Source organism: Nerophis ophidion, linkage group LG09, assembly GCF_033978795.1.
Source record: "Nerophis ophidion isolate RoL-2023_Sa linkage group LG09, RoL_Noph_v1.0, whole genome shotgun sequence".
NCBI classification, from domain to species: domain Eukaryota; kingdom Metazoa; phylum Chordata; class Actinopteri; order Syngnathiformes; family Syngnathidae; genus Nerophis; species Nerophis ophidion.
Genome location: NC_084619.1, coordinates 8,385,419 through 8,397,268, shown reverse-complemented (window position 1 = coordinate 8,397,268; position 11,850 = coordinate 8,385,419). Strand labels below are relative to the sequence as shown.

Here is an 11,850-nt window from a genome sequence, read left to right as displayed (position 1 = left end):
TCCCCTGTACTTTCCTCTTCTTTTATCCCATGGTCATCATTAACAATGGCAAAGGACCAAACCGTTGTGTTGTCAATTATAGGTCGAGTTCTCGGTCCCGGAAGCTGTGTCTTATCAGCAGCGCATGTGATGGTGTCGGTAGCCAGGAGCGAGACGGCGCTATTGTACCGCTGCCTGGGGCCGAGTGACGGATGACAGCGCCTTCTCTCTGGAGGAAATGGGGAGGCCAGAGTGTGAGCCTGAGACCAGGTTTTGTTCGCTGAACCTACGCCTTAACCCGCTTACCTCCTTTCTAAAGTCCTTTATTGTGTTTGCGAGACATCCCAAGTGATGTTTTTTTTTGTTTTGTTTTGTTTTTTTGACAGACACGCTACTGCCCGTGTTGTTGCCATCCAGGAAGGTTCTGCCAAACTTGGAGGCCATGAGAGGAGGAAGTGACCAGTCTGGATCCCCTGCCCTTTGCCCTCCCTCGGGTCCCATAAATAAGCCCGCTGTAATTCCCTTCCAGACGGCCTTGCCCTAGCAGGTGTGTGTTTGTATATATGAGTGTTAACAGGGAGATTTAAAGGCTGTGCCGTTTGTGATCTACTGTGTTGGGAATGTCGTTTTTGGAGGAAACGTGCAACCTAAATATGTTTATCCCCCGTTTGCCACACGGGCCAAGTAGAGGATGTTTAGACCTTCTTTTTTTATTTTTTTTAAATGTCCATACTTGGACAGTGCTGGTTGAAATAACATTGGAGAATGAAAAGGTTGATTTAAGTTCAGCGCGTTCGTTTGTGTAATAGCTCTCAAGAGGAAAGGCAATGTTTCTGTAAAATAGAAAAATATGCAAGCATCTTGACTGCCGCATGTAAACACGTTGTGGGAAATGCTGTGCTTTCCATCCACTATTGTTTTCCATGAGCAAATAACAGTCATATTTAATAATACGGTCAAAGTCTAACATTACACAATTTTACCACCTACGCAGCATCTGGTTAACCAACTTTTCTTACCTATTGGTACCGGTTTTTGTATATTTGGGAACTGCCTAAGTCCTGAAAATGTGAAGGCATGGATGAGATATTTAAAGAAAGAAAACAAAAGGATAGTGAAGTTTTATAAAAAAGAGCTTTGCACAAGTCCATCATTGTAGTTTGATGCTGTATTGCAGTGGTTCTGAAATAGGGGTACGCATACCCCTGGGAGTACTTGAAGGTATGCCAAGGGGTACGTGAGATTTTTTTTAAAATATACTAAAAAGAGCAACAATTCAAAAATATTTTATAAATATATTTATTGAATAATACTTCAACAAAATATGAATGGAAGTTCATAAACTGTGAAAAGAAATGCAACAATGCAATATTCAGTGTTGACAGCTAGATTTTTTTGTGGACATGTTCCATAAATATTGATGTTAAAGATTTTTTTTTTTTTGTGAAGAAATGTTTAGAATTAAGTTCATGAATCCAGATGGATCTCTATTACAATCCCCAAAGAGGGCACTTTAAGTTGATGATTTCTTCTATGTGTAGAAATCTTTATCCATCCATTTTCTACCGCTTATTCCCTTTGGGGTCGCGGAGGGCGCTGGTGCCTATCTCAGCTACAATCGGGCGGAAGGCGGGGTACACCCTGGACAAGTCGCCACCTCATCGCAGGGCCAACACAGATAGATAGACAACATTCACACTCACATTCACACACTAGGGCCAATTTAGTGTTGCTAATCAACCTATCCCCAGGTGCATGTCTAATCACTTGTTTATTTTTCAACAAGTTTTTAGTTATTTTCATATCTTTTTTCCAAATAGTTCAAGAAAGACCACTAAAAATGAGCAATATTTTGCACTTTTATACAATTTAATAAATCAGAAACTGATGACATAGTGCTGTATTTTACTTCTTTATCTCTTTTTTTTCAACCAAAAATGCTTTGCTCTGATTAGGGGGTACTTGAATTGAAAAAATGTTCACAGCATCACTGAAAAAAGGTTGAAAACCACTGCTCTATCCTATTGTTGTGGGGCAGACTGGCTCGTACATGCACATGCATCCTCCACTGTTGCCGTTTCCAATACAAATTAGTTGAAGTAGATGAACGTAAACGATACCGCCCACAAAACGGCGCATTCTGAAGAGACGATCAGAAACCGGATTAAAAACGGTCTGTAAAACATTAGGCCTCGTTTACACTGCAAGTGACACAGGTCGAATTTTGTTTGCCAGAGTAAACACTCCAAAGTGCTTGAAACCTGATATCTTGGCTTCATATTCAGGCCACATTAGACCTGAATGCGACCCGTATGTGACTTTTCCTCCAGTTTTGGGCGAGCTACGTCATTCCTTTGCACTGCAAAAACTGAAATCTAAGTAAGATTAAATATCTCAAATAAGGGTGATATTTGCTTATTTTCTGTCTGATAAGATAATTCTTCTCACTAAGCAGATTTTATGTTAGTGTTTTACTTGTTTTAAGGGTTTGGGTCCTTAATGATCTCAGTTAGATATTACAGCTTGTTGCTGAGATTGGATGAAGTGAAGTGAATTATATTTATATAGCGCTTTTCTCTAGTGACTCAAAGCGCTTTACATAGAGAAAGCCAATATCTAAGTTACATTTAAACCAGTGTCGGTGGCACTGGGAGCAGGTGGGTAAAGTGTCTTGCCCAAGGAAACAACGGCAGAGATTCGGATGGCGAGAGAGGGAATTGAACCTGCAACCCTCAAGTTGCTGGCACGGCCACTATACCAACCGAGCTATACTGCCCCAATATGATGACCTATATTGAGTAAAACATGCTTGAAACTAGAATATCAACTGTTGCAAAACTGTGTCATCAACACTCATAAGTATAAAATTACTTTTTTAAAGTAATGATTTTTTACTTCAAGCATGAAAAAAAAATCATGATGCCGAGCGCATATCATTATGTCAAGATAATGGCACTAGCATTTACTTCATTTAAGAATATTTTTCAACATATTGAGCAAAAAGGTCTCATTTTTTTCTACCAGTAAAAGCACAGTTTTTAGTGAGAATATACTTATTTTAAGGTATTTCTGGGTTCATTGAGGTTAGCTAATTTTACTTGTAATAGAAAGTCTTGACAAGCCGAATTTTCTTGTTCTATTGGCAGATAACTTTGCGTAGTTCAAATAAAATACCCCTAATTTTTGTATTTTTTTTCCCCTTGTTTTTGAACACTGTCTTTTTGCAGTGTGCGCGCGTGGTAGGACGCAGTTGTCAGCGGAAGTGGATACTTCATGACAACATCCGGTTTTGGTGAGTAAAGTCTTCTATTGACATGCCAAATTTTTGATGCATTACTGTCACGTGGGGGTCGCATTTTATTGTGGGATCGTTCTTCCAGTGCAAACATGGACATTCCGGACAAAAACGTAAAGGTAGGAAATGATTTAATGATTAATGCGCCGTATCAAACGGACAGAGACAAACAAAAGAAAAGCACAGAGTCGAGAGCAAGAACATAAATGTGACTGTTGCTTATCGCAAATAAGGAACCCAGAACGAGTGACCAAAAAGGCAGGCTTAAATAGCGTCTCATGATTAGATACAGGTGTGTCCCAAACAGAGGCAGGTGCAAATCATGTAACCATAGTGACAAAACCAAAAAGGGAGTGCAAACAGGAACTAGAGAAGTCCAAAAACTAACAAAACATAAATAAGCTAACACATGATCCGGACCACGGATCATGACACATTACTAGTAGAAAAGTGCGCAAATAATAGGCTATGTGTAATATATAAATACATATTTTAATTCCAAAGAAATAGCGATTGTTGAACCGGAATTGACGCTGTGGCGTATTTTCTTACATGTTATGTACATTGCACAAGTTGTTTACGGAAGTGAGTTGAAAAATAAAGAAAACGTAGATCCATAATGATGTTGGTGTTGCTTTTACTTAACAGCCATAAAAAGTTTGGAACTCACAAATATATTACACTACAAAATATATCCTTTCATCCATTATTTATTTGTTGTTTTTATCCAATTGATTTTATTGTTTTGATTTTGTACGGTGTCCTTGAGTGCCCAGAAAGGAGCCTTATAAGCAAAATGACTTATTATTATTATTTATTAATGTATTACTTTCTTTTCATGTAAAAAAAATCCTACAAATTTTAAGGTGTGGCGACCTTATTTTATTTTGTAGTAGTAGTAACAACTTTCTTGTTCATTTACAGAATTTGGTCAACTTCTTTTGTTTTCACTTCTCGAACTGTGCATGCAAGTGAAGTCGAGGCCACAATGGGGACACATTTCAGGCCACTTTGAGGCGTGTGCGTGTTTATACTGGAGTCTGATAAAGATCACATTTTACTTCAGTCAGCTGGTAAAAAACAGATTTAGAAAAAAAATTAAATTTGGGCCAGTTTGGCCTGCAGTGTAAACGTAGTCATAATCTATGCAACATCTTGACCAAAACACCACCATTACAAGTTATTTAGATGACAAGGAAATGTTTTAAATGTGGAAGAAAAATCATAATATGACCCCGTTAACGTTTTCATGGGGATTATGATTTGAGTGTAAAAATGAATGGTCCTCCACTTCCCGTCTTTGTTTCTCAGCACATCAGTCAATTAGAATGGTTCTCTGTAGTCCTTGTATTGGAGGTACCACCCATCTCAGCAGCAGTGAAGGACACATTTTTCAGCACGTTGTACAATTCTTTGGCAACTTTAAGGGCTCGTACACTTTCTACACAGATGAAGCACTAAATGTCTAAACTAAGGTGTATATCATGCCAGGCAGTCAATATATTATTATTAACTAGTAGCGGTGTAACAGTACACAAAAATTTTGGTTCGGTACGTACCTCGGTTTAGAGGTCACGGTTCGGTTGATTTTCGGTACAGTAAGAAAACAACAAAATATAAATGTTTTTGTTATTTATTTACCAAATTTGTAAACAATGGCATAACATACATATACACACAGGGTCCATTGCCAAGGTTAATGTGGTTAGCATATATAAAATAAAAACTAAATAAGATAAAGCTCAGAATGGTTTCTTAACAAAACCTTTCTACATATAAAATGCTTTTTTTTAATTAATTTAGACTTTTATTAGTAGATTCCACAGTACAGTACATATTCCGTACAATTGACCACTGAATGCAAACACCCCAATAAGTTTTTTAACTTGTTTAAATTGGGGTCCACGTTCATCAACCCCCCCAGCCTGGCTAACTTGGCAGTAAGAGGATATATGGGCTTATTGTTCTTCCACCATAGAAGTGGGTCAAAATCTAATTTTTAATGCAATACAGCAACCCCTTGTGACCCCGAACGAGACAAGCGCTAGAAAATGGATGGATGGTCGTAAATCTGCTGCTATAAAAACATTTATTATTGCTTCAGCCCTGCCTGACTCGCCGAGGAGAGGCTGCTTGAATGCGGTGGTGATGCTTCAAAGGAGTTAGCATGTTTGACGTGTTGGCAGAAGCGTACCCTACTGCTGCTGAACAATGTCGGCAAACCTCCGTCCTCCATTGTTGTATCGGGCAGCCAAAGTGTTCCCAGAGGGGAGATGTTAACGAGGCAGGAGGGTCTTCCAGCTCTGGCTTTTTGCATGTTGTCCTAGCCCGGTCGCTGCTAGCCTGCCGTGTGTTGTGCCTCGCTCTGCATTTTTTACACAGCGTGCAGTGCGCTACCTAGTATGTCCGTGTGGAAACTCGTTTGGTACACCTCCAAAACGAACCAAAACCCCCCTACCGAAACTGTTCAATACAAATACACGTACCGTTACACCCCTATTAACTAGGAGTGTCTCGATATTGAGTATTGGCTGATACTGATGTATTGAACAGATACGCACAATCAGCACAAATAATGAGTGTGGAATGTTAGAAAAGGTTTTATCAAGTGAAATTAGTCAAACAGAGTGACTAACACTAACCTATTTATTGTTAACAATTTTGAATTGACCTAAGCTATCTTTGGAGTGGTAACTGTTTTTTTTTGGCAACACATTGTCGTCACAATAATTAAATTACCAATGATTGTCACACACACACACTAGGTGTGGTGAAATTTGTCCTCTGCATTTGACCCATCCCCTTCATCACCCCCTGGGACTGCAGTATTGTTCAATTAAGAACACTTAACCAGTTAAATTCATATTAAGAAAGTATGACATTTTGCTTTTTATTTTTTTTTTATATATACATTTAATGTCTTTTTTACCATTTCCTGAGCAGGATGAAAAACCTACCCCAGCTGTTGCCACAGCAGCCGAACAGACGAATAAAGGAATATAAAATATTAATTAATAATTTTAAAAGCTTGCTTAAAAGAAACCAACAATACCACGGTATTTTACACTGGACAGTGTTGTACTATTTGTATAGTATATGCTGTTTGCAGAATGCATGTGCAATTCCGACTTGAAGATCGGATTTAATGTCACAACATCTAGCTTGTTTTCACAAAAATGTTTTCTTTAATTCCGTGAGACAAAGAATGATAACTGGGCTCCGAACCGAGGATGTCGTTGTGGTTTGTGCAGCCCTTTGAGACACTTGTGATTTAGGGATATATAAGTAAACATTGATTGATTGATCGGTATTTCACGAGGAGGATATAAATGCTTGTGCAACATTCTAAAAGTGGCATCTCAATTCAAATCATTTGAAACATTGGAATTTGAATAGAATCGGCTCCACCCTACAGGATGTTATTTTAGGAAGTGCAATTAAATTAATTACAATTCAGAATAATTTTTTATGGCCAAGTAACGGGAACTGTTTTTCAGGTGTAGCAGAGGTTTCGGATTTGATACTAAAACTACTTGACAAACACTGAAGTAAAACGCAAATTGGAGTATTGCAGTACTTGCAGTTGGCGCTGGGGTGTTCTGGTAGGAATTAGCTTATTATAGATGTGGCTCAGCTGAATACTTGCCGACCCCCAAATTTTTCCGGGAGGTTTTCAGATTTCAGTGTCTCTTCCAGAAATCTCCCGGAGTAAACATTTTCTGATTTTCACCCGGACAAATTTATTGAGGGCGTGTCATGATGGCAATGCCATTAGCGTCCTCTATAACATGTCGTCGCGCCCGCTTTTACATCATACTAGCTTCGTGTCGGCCGGTTACATTTAGTATGCGGCCTCTGTCAACACCCGTAAGTGACTGCAAGGCATACTTATGCTCATCAGCCATACAGGTTACACTGAAGTTTTTTTTTGTGTTTTTTTTTAAATGATGAAATACTTTATTTATACATAGTTCTTACTGCCAATTTTCTCATGAACAATTAATTAGTTCATTATATGAACATCGTATTCTATCAATCAATCAATGTATTTTATTTCGGCAATCTTCACATAAAACAAAGAACAACAACAAGAAAAGAAAAAAAAAAACAAAAAACACTCATTTGAGCAATGATTGAGCCGAAAGTTGTTGTGATACAAACAACTTTAACACTCTTACCAATATGCGCCACACTGTGAACCCACACCAAACAAGAATGAAAAACCCATTTCGGGAGAACAGAGAAAGGCACCAGCGCCCCCCACAACCCCAAAGGGAATAATCGGTAGAAAATGGATGGATAGATGGATCCGCACTGTAACACAACAGAACAAATACCCAGAATCCCATGCATCCCTAACTCTTCCGGGCTACATTAGACACCCCCGTTACCACCATAAAAAATTAGCACACATTCGATAAAATAGTTGCTATGAAATTCAGTAGTCTCCCAGAAAAATTGGCAGGGTTGGCAAGTGTGATGCTGTCAAGCGGCATTTATATAAAACCCGCGGGTAGCACTAACATTAAATTTTCATATTAAGGTGTGGGCCGCGTGTCTGAGACCCCTGGTTTATACATAGCACAAAGGGAAAAAAAACTCTGTATGCAGTGTTATTTCATTATAAATTTCAAAAGAGTTTTGTGGCTCCTATTGTTTTCTTTATTTTGTGAAACGGGTGAAAATGAGTGGTAAAGGTTGCCGACCCCTGTTATAGATGATTACATTTTCCATGTGGAGATTATCACAATCTTTAGAACTTTTTTTCCAGAAACGATAGCTCGGAAATTTGAAATTTGTCAACAAATTTCCTGTTAAGGCTTTTAAATACTTGGATGAAGTAAAGCTTTCTGGGAAATAAAGTATTTTGCCACCACGTTCCATCAATTGAAAGTTGTAATACATCAATCTAAAAGATGATTTTATTCTTAATAGTTGTCACAAAATATGAACTGTAATTTAAATATAATGTGTACAATAGGTTCATAGTAATTCCGGGACATTTTTTTATGAATTCCTACCATGATTTAACAGCATTTTACAGTATTATTTCCCAGTAAAATACTATCATCCAAATGTACTGTAACGAATTACTGTCCGTAAATTGCTGTTAATGTTAATGCCAATGCAATTATAATCCAGTATTATACTGTGATTTTAAAATGAAACTCTTTACAATGTACTGTTACGCATGATCTTTAAAAACACCAACATATTTGATTGTAATTTCAATTCTACTTTCTTCAATTTAAATTTGACTTCATATTCATAAATTGAATTTAGGTGACATACTCCCTTCAATATGGAATTTTGCACAAGCGTGTTGGATACAATTCTATTCCATTTCCTGTTTCAAGACATGTGTTCCTGTATAGGAAATAATGAAAATATAAAATGTTCTGGGGTCAAACTGTTTCATTCATAGAAGCTTTATTAACTACATAATGCTACATAAAAAAAAACTTAGGGCTGCAGCTATTGTTTTTTTAATTCTATTTTTAATCAAGTAATAAAACAAATGCGTATTTCAGTGACAATAGTTGAAATAAACAATTTGCTGCTTACCTTGACATTCATTCTTTTTTTTTAATAATTGCACATCATCAGCATTGAAATTGCAATATTAACGTGTGTGCATTAATACAAATTTCTTCGCCGTTCACCGCCACATACAGAACTGCCACCCACACACCTCTGCAGAGGCCATGCAGAAATTATGTCCGTGTATTTAAAGTTCCAGGCACTCCATACGGTCTGGATTTTATCCATTTTTATTACTTAAACTCAAAAAACAATCGAAGCAAAAGAATATGTAAATGGATTAATCGAAATAATCGATTAATCGTTGCAGCCATAAAAACAAACATTTTAAGCTTTAATTAAAAAAAAGACGTTTAGTGTGTCATTTTGTTTTACTATCATGCAAGCGTAGTAAAAAGTCAACTAATGAAACACATAAAAGGAACATACTTCATTTTGTCTTTTAACAAAAAAGAAAAAAAAAATGCAAATCAATTTGCTGAGGAAATCTTACATGGATTGTGATGTCATCGGTACTAGTAGCTGAATTATCCATCCATCCATCCATTTTCTACCGCTTATTCCCTTTTGTGGTCGCGGGGGGCGCTGGCGCCTATCTCAGCTAGAATCGGGCGGAAGGCGGGGTACACCCTGGACAAGTCGCCACCTCATCTCAGGGCCAACACAGATAGACAGACAACATTCACACATTAGGGCCAATTTAGTGTTGCCAATCAACCTATCCCCAGGTGCATGTCTTTGGAAGTGGGAGGAAGCCGGAGTACCCGGAGGGAACCCACGCATTCACGGGGAGAACATGCAAACTCCACACAGAAAGATCCCGAGACTGGATTTGAACCCAGGATTGCAGGACCTTCGTATTGTGAGGCAGACGCACTAACCCCTCTGCCACCGTGAAGCTAGCTGAATTATATACCCTCAAAAACATTCACATTATATAATCTTTGCTTTTCCAATTAATAAGTGTTGAAAAAACTTGTACGCTCTAAATCTAACTACCTTTTGAAATTTTAACAAAATACGAACAATAGTGCTGCAAAAAGATTCCGGATTTAATCGGATGAATCACACTTATTTTGGGTAATCGCGATTAATTGTTGTAAATTAGTTGCTTGTATAATTCAACTTTAAAAAAAGGCCCCGTATTTTGACAGAATGTCACACACGAACATTTAAACGTAATCTAACTTAGCTAGTGTGTGGAACAATTTCCCTTGTGGATCAATAAAGTTTGTCTAGGTCAAAGTCTAAAAAACATGTTTTACTTGAATTTATTTCATTTGTTTGGTCAAAAGAGGTTTATCTATAATACCATTGGGGTGTATCTTGCCAGTGAGCACACCTGTTGGGGCCTCCTCACTCATCTGGCGCATGCATTGACCTGCTCGACAAACTTACAGGTAAACATCTGCAATTAAGGTAAAGTGCATTTGCAGACAAAATAAATAGCATGGTTTAACTGTGTCATAGTGTGAAAACAGGGGTCACCAACGCGGTGCCCGCGGGCACCAGGTAGCCCGTAAGGACCAGATGAGTCGCCCGCTGGCCTGTTCTAAAAATAGCTCAAATAGCAGCACTTACCAGTGAGCTGCCTCTATTTTTTAAATTGTATTTATTTACTAGCAAGCTGGTCTCGCTTTGCTTGACATTTTTAATTCTAAGAGAGACAAAACTCAAATAGAATTTGAAAATCCAAGAAAATATTTTAAAGACTTGGTCTTCACTTGTTTAAATAAATTCATTTATTTTTTTACTTTGCTTCTTATAACTTTCAGAAAGACAGTTTTAGAGAAAAAAATCCAAACTTTAAAATGATTTTAGGATTTTTAAACACATATATCTTTTTACCTTTCAAATTCCTTCCTCTTCTTTCCTGACAATTGAAATCAATGTTCAAGTAAATTTATTTTTTTATTGTAAAGAATAATAAATATATTTTAATTTCATTCTTCATTTTAGCTTCTTTTTTTTCAACAAATAATATATATGAAATATTTCTTCAAACTTATGATTAAAATTAAAAATATATATATTCTGGCAAATCTAGAAAATCTTTAGAATCAAATTTAAATCTTATTTCAAAGTCTTTTGAATTTCTTTTAAAAAAAAATTCTGGAAAATCTAGAAGAAATAATGATTTGTCTTTGTTAGAAATATAGCTTGGTCCAATTTTTTATATATTTTGACAAAATGCAGATTGAATTTTAACCTATTTAAAACATGTCATCAAAATTTTTAAATTAATCTTAATCAGGAAAAAATTACTAATGATTTTACATAAATTATTTTTTTATTTTTTCAAAAAGATTCGAATTAGTTAGTTTTTCTCTTCTTTTTTTCGGTTGAATTTAGAATTTTAAAAAGTCGAAATTGAAGACAAACTATGTTTCAAAATTCAAATTCGCATTTTTTTCCTGTTTTCTCCTCTTTTAAACCATTCAATTAAGAGTTTTTTTCCATCATTTATTCTCTACAAAAAACCTTCCATTATAGGAAAAAAATATATATGACGGAATGACAGACAGAAATACCCTTTATATATATATATATATATATATATATATACATATATATATATACATAGATTTATTTACTAAAGGTAAATTGAGCAAATTGGCTATTTCCGTAAATTTTTTTAAGTGTGTATCAAACCTTCGCATTAATCAGTACCCAAGAAGTAGCTCATGGTTTCAAAAAGGTTGGTGACCCCTGGTGTACATGATTAAATCTGATAATCTTTTTTGATGAATTGCATGGGTTAATGCGTTATATTTGACAGCCACATATGCATTGTTGCTCAAATTGCTGGAAAATATGTTTGACTTTCTAGCAGAAATGTGTGGCAATGGGAAATAGCGCACACAATCATGCATGCACATACTTGTGGAGGCCGAAACACACATGTCAGAGAGAGTCTGTGCTGCAGTCTTTAGACGACACGGGGTCTGGAGGGGGGGGGGGGATCTATCCCCTTTGTTGTGACTGTGTCTAGTTCCTTGTTAGAGAATTGATGACGCTGTCTTCAGAAAACAAAC

At 36.7% G+C, this 11,850-nt stretch overlaps 1 long non-coding RNA gene across 2 annotated transcripts in view; it reads left to right on the top strand.

Moving 5' to 3' along the window:
* Positions 1–10,203, top strand: part of LOC133558973 (uncharacterized) — a 23,484-nt gene extending 13,281 nt beyond the window's left edge. The window contains exons 4-7 of one of the 2 annotated variants that reach the window (XR_009808071.1): positions 83–249; positions 366–526; positions 3,207–3,271; positions 10,113–10,185. This is a non-coding gene — a long non-coding RNA (uncharacterized LOC133558973). Of the gene's footprint in view, positions 1–82; positions 250–365; positions 527–3,206; positions 3,272–10,112 lie in introns of both variants that reach the window. The other variant, XR_009808072.1, reaches the window with a different exon arrangement.
* The last annotated feature ends 1,647 nt before the right edge of the window (positions 10,204–11,850 follow it).